The sequence below is a fragment of the Canis lupus genome, chromosome 26 (assembly GCF_011100685.1).
Source record: "Canis lupus familiaris isolate Mischka breed German Shepherd chromosome 26, alternate assembly UU_Cfam_GSD_1.0, whole genome shotgun sequence".
NCBI classification, from domain to species: domain Eukaryota; kingdom Metazoa; phylum Chordata; class Mammalia; order Carnivora; family Canidae; genus Canis; species Canis lupus.
Window position 1 is genome coordinate 11,019,199 of NC_049247.1, and position 10,242 is coordinate 11,029,440.

Genomic DNA, 10,242 nt, shown 5'->3' on the forward strand with positions numbered 1-10,242 from the left:
TCCCTGCCTCATGGCTCAGTAAATACTCCTTCCGTGGAAGGCACTGTTGCAGCCATTCATTATTCCATGAATCCTGCAATACAGGGACTGGCATGCTTGATCCCCGGCCAGCTGAGAGCCCATCAGAGCAGGGGGCAGGCCAAGCTCACCTGTATGTAGGTACAGGCAGCCAGCACAGTGGTGCCCACAGCTAGTGGCTGTAGGGGTGGGGGGATGATTGCTCCCCAGGCCACCCACTACTTGGGGAAGTAGCTCCAAAATTGCTGAGTGTGGAGCCAAAGTCCTTCCTTATGGGGCCCTGACTGGTACTTGGTGGCCCAGCCAGCCTAAGAACTCAATGTCACCATCCTAGTTCAGCTGGACTAGCGGATCATTATCTCCTTGTCTTCCCCCCCACACACACACACACACACGCCCTGGGGGCAGTTGGGGGATGGGGGTGGGGAGGAGATGAGTATGTGTTGGGAAATCCTAGGAAAGAGCCAAGGGAGGAAAAGAATTTGGGGGGACAGACACAGAAGACAAACAGGGCCTGGGACAGAGACTCTGGTTTGCTCTTGCCCTGGTGGACACTGTTCAGAATCAGGGCCTATGCCCCCATCTGGGAAAGGCCATTTTGACATCACGGGGTCATCATCATATGAGGACCTTTGAAGTCACCCAATCCAGGTTCAGATCCTAACTCAGCCTCTTACTGGCTACTCGACCTTGGAAGAGTCATTCACTCTTTTTGAACTTCACTCAGTGTCCTCATCTGAGAAATGGGGTTACGAACAGCACCTGCAGGGCATGCCCGGGAGTGTAGTTAGGATGCACTCAGATCATATATGTAAACCCCGTCACCTGCTTTTTTACAAGAACCTGGTTCTTGTAAAAGCTGAACACATGGAAGCTGCTAGTATTATCATTATCACTGTCATTATTATCGCCGAAGATAGAAGGACCCGACACGGTAGATGAAAATGTTGACTTTGAGTGAAAGATTTCATGCTCATACCAGGTATCGATAGCTCCATCCTCAGAACAACCACATTTATTACACATTGGGGTTTCTGTCAGTCCAGAATTTGGGAATGGCTCAGCAGGGTGGCACTGGAGCAGGTCACTTCTGTGCTTGGGGCCCCATGGTGGCTGGGCTGGGGAGGCCACGGGCTGCCTGGATGTTCCTCTTCTCTACAGGGAATATTGGGGCGTCTCCGTCGGATCTCTCTGCACAGGCTGGTCTCTGGGCTTCCTCTGGGCCTGGCAGCCTCAGGCAGCCGGACTCCGATGGCATGGCCAGGGGCTGGGGCAGCTCAGACTATGCATGTACAGGTTCCAGGGGACAGGGCAGCAGCTCCATTGCCTTTTATGACTTAACTGTGGAAGGGACACTGTGTCACCATGTCACACACACCATAGACACAGGTCCACTCAGATTCAAGGAGAGAAAATGGATCCCACCTTTCAGGGGGAGATATGTCAAAGTAGTATCATAGGAAGAGTGTGTGAGGGATGCCTGGGTGGCTCAGCAGTTGAGTGTCTGCCTTTGGCTCAGGGTGTGATCCTGGGATCTGGGATCGAGTCCCACGTCAGGCTCCTTGCATGGAGCCTGCTTCTCCCTCTGCCTGTGTCTCTGCCTCTTCTTTCTCTGTGTCTCTTATGAATAAATAAATAAAATCTTTTTTTAAAAAAAAGGGAGAGTGTGTGATATTTGAACTCTTGATGTGACTATGTCTGGAAAGTACGATTGGCCCCCCTGCGTTACTCCACAGAAGTGACTAATGGTGCATATTTAGGTGGCATACATGGCAGCAGAGGGGAGTTATATTTTGGAGGTAGGAGGAGAAAGGACCCTCAGATCTCAATGAGTGGACAGCTGTCCACAGCATCACATGTGGGCTGGGCCTGTCCTCAATGTCTTTTGGACAAACCTCAAACCGATAAAAATAAATATGGGCCGTTGATTGGAGACTTCCATTTGTAGCACGGGTTCACATGCTTGTCCCATTTAGCAGCCCTATGGGGCAAGGCCTATAGTGATCTTGGGTTCACAGAGCAGGAAAATTGAGGCGATAAAGTGACCTCGCCCCCAAGGCTCCCACTGGGAAGTGGCAGAAACAGGATTTGCACCTAGGTCTGTATGACCTCAAGTGAGTCTCCTTTACCACTCGGGGCCGAGCGTCCTGCATCATTCAGGCCAGCTCTGCCCAACACTCAGCACCCCTGTCCAGGAGCCCCAGTGCACGCTGTAATTCTGGGAATAATGCCAGTATCTCAGGAACGTGAGCAAAAGCCGTAAGGCTTGAAGGGGTATGTCAAAGAGGAACCAGGGAATCGGAAATTTCAGTCTTAGCCAAAGAGACCCAGAGTTCCTTCAGTGTGCCTGAGTCTTACCTGTAACCAATCCAAGTTCCCTCTTGATCCTAGCAACCCTAGGAGTGAGCAGATTGTCACATCACACCTACTTAAACCCCCCCAGGGACGTGGCACTCACTACCTTTCTCAGGAGCTCAAAAACCAAAGGAAGTGTTTCCACTGGCATTGCCAGGGGGAGTCTCCATTGAAATGATCCTTCTAGAAGATGATGTGGCAATTCATAGATGTCAACCTTCAGGGCCACAAAAACACACATGCCTTTTGTGCCACCGTGTTGCTCCGGAGCTTTTCTGAAGTGAAGATTCTAGAGAAGATGTGGGCCATCCTGTAAGCACAAGTGTTCAGGATGGCGATTTCTACAATTGCGTGACATTTAGAAACCCCCTAAATGATCCGGCAACGGAAGATTGGGTAGATGTCTCTGAGATCTCCTGGGAAATGTTGCCATGAGGCCATTGAACGTTGTTTTCCTTACTTCTCTTCCTTTGCTGTCTCCTCTTTCAGAGAGATAAAATCTGCTTTCCTAGAATGCCCTCACCTGAGCTCTAGCACTGCCTCGTGGAAGCAATTTAGATGACATGTGGTGTGCAGAACTTAGAACCCTGAACTGAGAGAAGAAAGGCTGAGGTCAGAGAACAGTGCACCCTCGCTCCGTGATTTTCTGCTGGGTGCCTCCCTAGCATCATGTTCTAGAACACACCTTCCTGTACCTGGGGAATATCTGGTTAACCTCCACCAAGATATTTCATATATACTTGGCTTCCTCTTCCAAAGGAGGCTTATTACTTATTTGCTTGCTTTGTTTTTAAAAATGTTTAAAATTTATTTTTTATCTTTGTTAGAGTGACCTCGAGTAGGGGAGGGCAGAAGGCTTGGGAGAGAAAATCTGAAACAGGCTGCATGCTCAGCTCAGAGCTGGACACGAGGCTGGATCCCATGACCCCCAGATCATGAACCTGAGCTGAAATCGAGAGTGAGGCATGTAACCAACTGAGCTACCCAGGCACCCCTTTAGGAAGTTTTATTGTGGACTATATTTTATATGCAAAATGGGTCCAAAAATATTTATTTATAGTCAATACAATAAAATAAACACACAAAAACCCTCCATTTAGATAAAAAACAGAACTTTATCAGTACGTTAGGAGTCCCTAAAATCACCATCAATTTGATGATTGTGTAAATCATTCTCCCATCATATGTATAAAACCTTCTTTTGTTTCTATATATATGAAACATATGTACAATATATATATGTATTATTTCTAATATATTTTATTAGATACGTATAACAATATAGGAAATTGTTATATATTATGCATACATAAATATGTTATAATGTATTATCATATATACATGTATACATTTATCACTATGTGAGTATTCCTAAGCAATGACTTCTTTTGTTCTGCCTGTTTTTGAACTCTATGGAAATCGAACAGCAGTTTGTATATTCTTCTGCAGCTTCTTTCCTTTACCATCCTTCTCATGGCCTTCGTCCCTGTTGTCCCATATGGCTTTTAATTCATGCACCTTCAGTGCCGTGTCATAGTCATTGCACGACTCTGCCAGAGTTTATGGACATTTTTCTGTTGATGGCTATACACGGGTTGTTCCTGGAGTTGTTGCTACCAATGACATCTTTTTACATGTCTCCTGGTATGTGTGCAAAAAAACGTTCCTAGGGTATGGTGTTAGCCAGAGTTCAACCAGACCAGGAGATGGAGATTCAGAGATGTAATGGAAGGAGTCGATTTACAAGACTGTGGGAGCTGATTGGGTGAGTCCAAAACCCAGAGGGCAGGCTGGTGGAAAAGTCTTGGGCATGAGCCATCACAAGTGGAATCTCTTCTTTGGGGAACCATCAGCTCTGCTCTTAAGGCCTTTTGAGATTGCATCAGGGCCACCCAGATGATCCAGAATAGCCTCATTTGCTTGAAATCAACTGATTATGGACTTTAATCACATCTACAAAATTCCTTCACAGCAACAACTAGCTCAATGCTTGACAGAGCAACCAGGAACTATAGCCCAGCCAAGTTGAAATATAACCCTGACCTTCATAGTTGTAAACCAGGAAGTGGGATTGGTTGGGCCAGAGCGAGGATCAAGGTGGGAAGGGAGTCACAGGCATGTGTTTTCGCACATAATATCATTCTGTTTGTTTCTTTTGTTATTGGAAAGGCAGAAAGAATAGCTGTTGAAGTCCGAAAGCCAACACAATGAATGATGAAATTCGTTCTGCCTCTTACCCCTTTCTAAGGACCCCCCACCCCTCTACCTTGCCCCTGCCCTGCCCCAGACAACCAGTTAAGAGCAGGTGTATGCACTATATGCATATAAGTATCCCAACTTTAATTTCATTAAATTTTTATTAAAAAACAGACTCACGATATTGATGTCACTTTGTAACTTGCATGTTAAAAAAAATCAGTAACATTTTATGGGTGTCCCTCCTGCCTGGACAGTTAAGTCTAAAAATCATTCTTTATAATAGTTGCTTAATAGTCTGTTGGTCAAAGAAAGTCACTATAACTTTGCAAATGCTCCTCCTGCATTGGTGGGCACTTCCCTGGCTTCTGGGATTTGCCCTCTATTAACAATGCTCCATAAACATCCTTGCAGACCTTTCCTCTGGAGCAGCTGTTTTTATTTCTGTGGACAGAATCCCAAAAGCAGAAGGCAGACTGAAGGGCGGGCGTATTTTAAATGTCAAGAGACTCCAGCAGATACTTCCCTGAGAAGCTCTAGCAGTCCACACTCCCACCAGCAATGTCAGATCAGGGAATACCCATTCCCTGCATGCTCACCAGCACTGATTTTTAACAAATTTGTTAACTCTTGCCAACCCAATGGATTAAAAAAGATAATAATAACACTTTCTCAGCATCACTTTAATTTGTACTTTTTCCCTGTTGGCAAGCCTGGCAGATTTTCAGAAGCATGTAGCTACTTGGATTTTCTTTTCATGAACTGCTGGCTCATGTCTTTGGAATATTTTTCTATGGGGCTCTTGCCATTGTTGCCAGTACAAAATGGCATTGTTCAATCAGTTTTGGTGAGACTTTGTGCATGAGAGCACCACTCATTTTTGGGTCCCCTATTCTTTTGTGGGTAAGAAGTAGGTCTTGGATCAGCCATTCCGGTACCTTATTTACTGGAGTTTGTCCCTGGGGAGAGTTACCTCTCATCTGGGACTCTGGCTCTCTGCCTTTAAAATGGGGTTAATTGGTCTTGGGTCTCTTAAGCTTGTTTTGCAAAGATGGAAGGAACAAATGCACATCAGATGCTTGGGATTTGCAAGTGCTCAGCAGGTGGATGTCAGATGCTGTTATCAGGAGTGAAGTCTACAGGAACACAGAATTGCTCTGTGGTCACACACAGCACACCCAAGGTGACTGGCAGTGGCCATGGGGGGTCATATGACTCGTGGAGAGGATCAAAGGCCATGTGGGGGGGGGGGGAAACTACTGTCACAGTAGGGGGCCTGAACACTGACTGGACTGTCCCTGAGCCTGACTGGTGTCCTCTCTGCCTGAGTAGCCCTGTTTTCTTGCATGGATGGCTGCCTTGGATGGTGGGGCCCTCAAAACCAGCTGTGACAAGGGTAATACCTGAATAGGGGCCAGGGTGTGGGGGACAGGACAGGATCCTAAAACACAAGGTCAGCTCCTTTTTCTGAGGCCCCCAGCAAGCTGGGGGGTGCATAAGAAAGTGACATTAGGAGGCAGGACAGGAGAGGGTCCCATTACTTCCAGGCTTCCAAAGTGCCCAGGACTACCCACAAACCTCTGGACGAGCCTATATGGTGTAAATGACTCATCGCCTTTTCACTTGGGCTCAGAGAGATGAGGTCACTTTCTCAAGATCACACAGCCAGCAAATGACAGAGCTGGGATTTGAAGCCAAGTCTGAATCCCCAACTCCATGCTCCTAACCATTACCCCACTGTCTGGCTAATGAGAATGCTATTGCCCTCGCTTCCAGTTGGTTAGATCACAGCAGGCACCTGGACCAAAGGCCAGTGGGATGTGTCATGCAGAATTCTCAGTGGAGCAACTTTAGACAAATACAGTATACTTAGAAGGCACCAGTGCTGAGGACCAACAGTTAGGAGTTCCACTACGGGATGCCTGGGTGGCTCAGTGGTTTGAGCGTCTGCCTTTGGCTCAGGGCGTGATCCTGGGGTCCCGGATCGAGTCCTGCATCGGGCTCCCTACCGGGAGCCTGCTTCTCCCTCTGCCTACGCCTCTCTCTCTCTGTGTCTCTCATGAATAAATAAATAAAATCTTAAAAAAAAAAAAAAGAGTGCCACTAACTTTCACCTTGCATTTAATCCTCAATACCCCTATGAGGTTGGTTGCTTGGTCACTTGAGCCAAGGACCCCTACCCAGTGAATGAGGGTTGGAGTGGGGGCACAGGGCCCAATCCCACTCTAGCCAGGGCCCCTGCACCATGGTTAGGAGGGAGGCACGGAAATCGGTGGAGTGCGCCCTCTGGTGGTGGGCACAACCGGCAGCGCCCACTGGGGCCTCGGAGTTGAATTCGATTCCTTATTCTGGCATTTCCTAATAGCGTGGCCTGGGCAAGTCATTTTACCTGCTAGAGTCTCAATTTCCCCATCTGTAAAACAGGAATAGTAATCGTGGGGACTTCTCGGGTAGCTGTGAGGATTTGGTAAAGCAAGTATTCACCGGTTATGGTCAACACACCATAGTGATAACTGAGAGCAGTGCGGAGGGAGTGATTCCTTCCTTTCCAGGGATGGGAAGGGAGCTGTAGTGACCCCTTGGGGCCAGCTCACCAAGGGTAGGGGGGGGTGGAGGGGGGTTGGGGGGAAGGGCACCATGGAAGCTTTAGAAAGTTATTTTGGGAACAAATCAAGAACCATCCTGTGATCTCATGCCACCTTCTCCCCTCCTTCCCAGGCCTCCTTTCTCTTCTTTCAAGGCCACTCAGCCAGGAAATGTCAGAGCAGTCTGCCTCCCACATCATGACTGTGCACTTACCACCTCCTGGCTAATCTCCCCCAAACCCTGTCTTTCTCACTGTCTTCACTCCCCAGCTCAAAAACCACCCATGGCTCTCCATGGTCCCCCAAGCTCACTGTCCACCATCTACCTTCAACCTACCTTCTCAAACTGCCTCTCCATCCCTGTCCTCCACTCACAGCAAGCCTGCAAGGATACACTTTGCATGTGCCAGGCTCCAGCAGGCAGAAAGCTGAAGATGGGGCTTGTCATTGGATTCAGCCCAGCTGGTTTACTCACTGCCCACGTCTGGGGCCTCTGCCCAGGCTGGACCCCTAACTGAGAGGAATGTCTTCCCCCCTCCTTGGTTCTAACCCTCACTCTATCCAAAGTTCGAAATGGCAGTAACCGGCTGCAGGAAACTTGCAGAGTCTGATCAATCTAACCATCTAAGGTTAGATCACACCCCTAAGGGTGGCTACAGTTTTAAAAGACAGATAAAAACAAGTGTTGGAGAGGATGTGGAGTAAATGGACCCCTTGTGCAGTGGTGAGAATGTAAAAGAGTGCAGCTGCTTTGGAAAAGTTTGGCAGTTCCTCAAAATGCTAAATATGGGATTACCATATGACTGCTGAATAACTGTCCTGGTTAAACCAGGAGCCTCTGCACCCTGGCTCAGCCCTGTCGACACGGTTCCACCCTTCTCTGGGGAGCTCTGTGGTGGTTTCAGGCACAAGATGTCCCGGAAGCTAGCTTATTCTCTGTAGAATCCCGACTGCCTTTGGTGGATCAGGGCACGAGGTGTGCTCCTTGTAGCTGGGATGTCCTTGCCCCTGGGACTTCTTAATGGGACAGAGGAAGGAAATGTGTAAGTAGACTTCCATGCATAAAGTCTGAAAAGCCACGAGTTGAATGAAGCTGATACTCCCAACTCAGCCCACTGCCACAACAATCTTCCGAGGTTTCTAGCTTTCCATATTTGCATTTCTCGCAGTGCCAAACCTAGATCCCAAATCAGCAGTATATATATTCATTTACTTAATCCCACATACACAGAGAAAGTTTCAGAATACCACTTTGGAGAAACCAATCATGACACAGAGTTTACAATTTGTTCAGTGCGGTTCTGTGATTTATTTGAAATAAGTCAGGTTTGTTTGTCTCTGTTTGCATTCCTCTTTATGGATTTCCCCCATAGTGTAGATTTGTATTTTTTTAAACTACACAAAATAGCAACACATTTACAAAACGGAAACAGAACAAAACACATTTCCAAAAGTCAAAACTATACAAAAAGAGAATGCTGTATGTTAATTATACTGGAATTTAAAAAAGGAAACTACAAAAAGATAACCTCATAGACATGTCATTCTCTCTCGTCATGCTCCCACCCCTTTCTTGCCCACCTCCTTGGGGGAACTAATTTCATTAGTTTTGGGTTTATCCCACCTGTGTTTCCTTTGCAAAAATGAGAAGATTCAAGTACATTTTATTTCCCTTTCTTTCACAAAATATAGAGTGCTCTGTATACTTTTTTGCACTTTAGTTTTTTCAATAAACATTATATCTTAGTATCACTCCAAACCGGTTTATAGAAAACTTCCTTATTCTTTTTTTTTTTAACAGCCGTGTAGTACTCCATTGTGGGGCTGATCCAGCTCCTCAGTGAATCTCCTATGTATGGGCATTAGAGTGTTTCCAATATTTTAAAATTATAAATAATGCTGCTGCCGTGAACAACTTTATGCATAAATATTTAGAAGTGGAATTGCTGGGTCAAAAGGTAAATGATTGTGAAGTTTTTTGAGACACTACCTATTTCCTCTCTATTTAGCATACCTACCAGCCATGTATGTATATATATTTCCCCAGGATCATCAAGAGAGTATATTGTCAAGCTTCTAAATGTTTTCTAATCTGATGGGTGGGAAGTCAGGTTTTTTTTTTTAAGTTTCTTGAAAAGTAGTACAGTTTCTGGGCAGTCTTTATCCAGCTTCTCCCAAAGATAACATCCTACATCACGAGGACACCTGGGTGGCTCAGTGGTTGAGTGTCTGTCTTTGGCTCAGGTCGGGATCCCGGGGTCCTGGGATCGAGTCCTGCATCCGGCTCCCTGCAGGGAGCCTGCTTCTCCCTCTGCCTGTGTCTCTGTGTCTCTCATGAATAAATAAGTAAAATCTTGAAAAAAAAAAAACCCAAAACATCCTGCATAACCAAAATATAATGATCAAAGTCAGAAAACTGACATTAACACCCTGCTTTCAACAAAATTACATACCTTATTCCAATCTCACCAGTTTTTACATGCGCTCAAAACTTCTGGTGTATACTTCTATGAGATTTTATCCACAATATAGCTATAATTTGCATTTCTCTTATGGCCAACAGTGAGCATTTTCCATGAGTTTAAGGATGATTTTAGACCTTTTTTTCATGAATAGTCCGTTCATTTTTTTTGTCCATTTTTCTGTCTGTTTTTCACATTTCCCCTCCTCAAATGGAAAGACTTCTTCGTATGTTAATGATATCGGCCTTTTATTTGTAATATATGTTGTAAATATTTTCTCCTACTCTGTCTGCTGCCTTTTGTCTTTGCTTATGGGTGTTTCTTCCACATGCAAAAGTCACAGGAGACTTTGTGTAGTCCACTGTATTAATCTTTTATGACACCCGAATTTTAAGTCCTAGCTAGACGGCCTTTTCCCAACACAAGTTATGCAGGAGTTCACCTACGTTTTCCTCTATATTTGCATTTTTATTTCTTACATTTAGATGCTCATCATTCAGTTTGTATTTGTGTATGGTGTGAGGAGTGGATCCTGGCTCAGTGAGTAAGTACAGCAAGCTATTAGCAAGAGATGGCAGGCGCGCGGGTGCTCACCACGCTTGCGTCTTTTCTCAAGGTTTGACAGT